Source organism: Pseudorasbora parva, chromosome 3 (genome assembly GCF_024679245.1).
Source record: "Pseudorasbora parva isolate DD20220531a chromosome 3, ASM2467924v1, whole genome shotgun sequence".
Lineage (NCBI taxonomy): Eukaryota > Metazoa > Chordata > Actinopteri > Cypriniformes > Gobionidae > Pseudorasbora > Pseudorasbora parva.
This window is the reverse complement of record NC_090174.1, coordinates 33,048,024-33,048,425: the sequence shown is the minus strand read 5'-3', so window position 1 is coordinate 33,048,425 and position 402 is coordinate 33,048,024. Positions and strand designations below refer to the sequence as shown.

General features: G+C 34.6%; 1 protein-coding gene across 1 annotated transcript in view; it reads left to right on the top strand.

The window, feature by feature from the left end:
• The first annotated feature begins 329 nt into the window (after nt 1–329).
• si:ch1073-224n8.1 (zinc finger protein 135) overlaps nt 330–402 on the top strand; it is a 5,521-nt gene continuing 5,448 nt past the window's right edge. Inside the window, exon 1 of the mRNA XM_067438513.1 lies at nt 330–402. This exon is cut by the window's right edge and continues 1,017 nt beyond it. The gene's annotated coding sequence lies outside the window, so the exon portion shown is untranslated.

Here is a 402-nt window from a genome sequence, read left to right as displayed (position 1 = left end):
TAAGATTATCAAATATAACTAAATTTAAATCTAATTCTGTCTGTCTGACAGTTACCTATTTCTTATAGGCTAATGACTTCAAACCTAAAGGTTTTTATTTACATTTTACTGTACGAAATTGCCTTTCATATGGCATCATATGTAATTAACTGTTAAACAACTTTTTGTATCAGCAAAAGTTTCTTGTATAAACTAGAGTTTTGTGTACACCATGATTTACAAACATTAATAAACACTAATCAGTCTTTCGCTCTGGAAGTGGAAAATCGTCATTTTCATGCGCTTTGTTTACGCGAGAGTATGTCATCAAGCCGCGACCACATCTTTGACCAATCAAAAGTCAGCATTGACCTCCGCGTTTGCTCCGTGGATTGAAGGCTGTGGTTAGTAGCTAGAAAACGA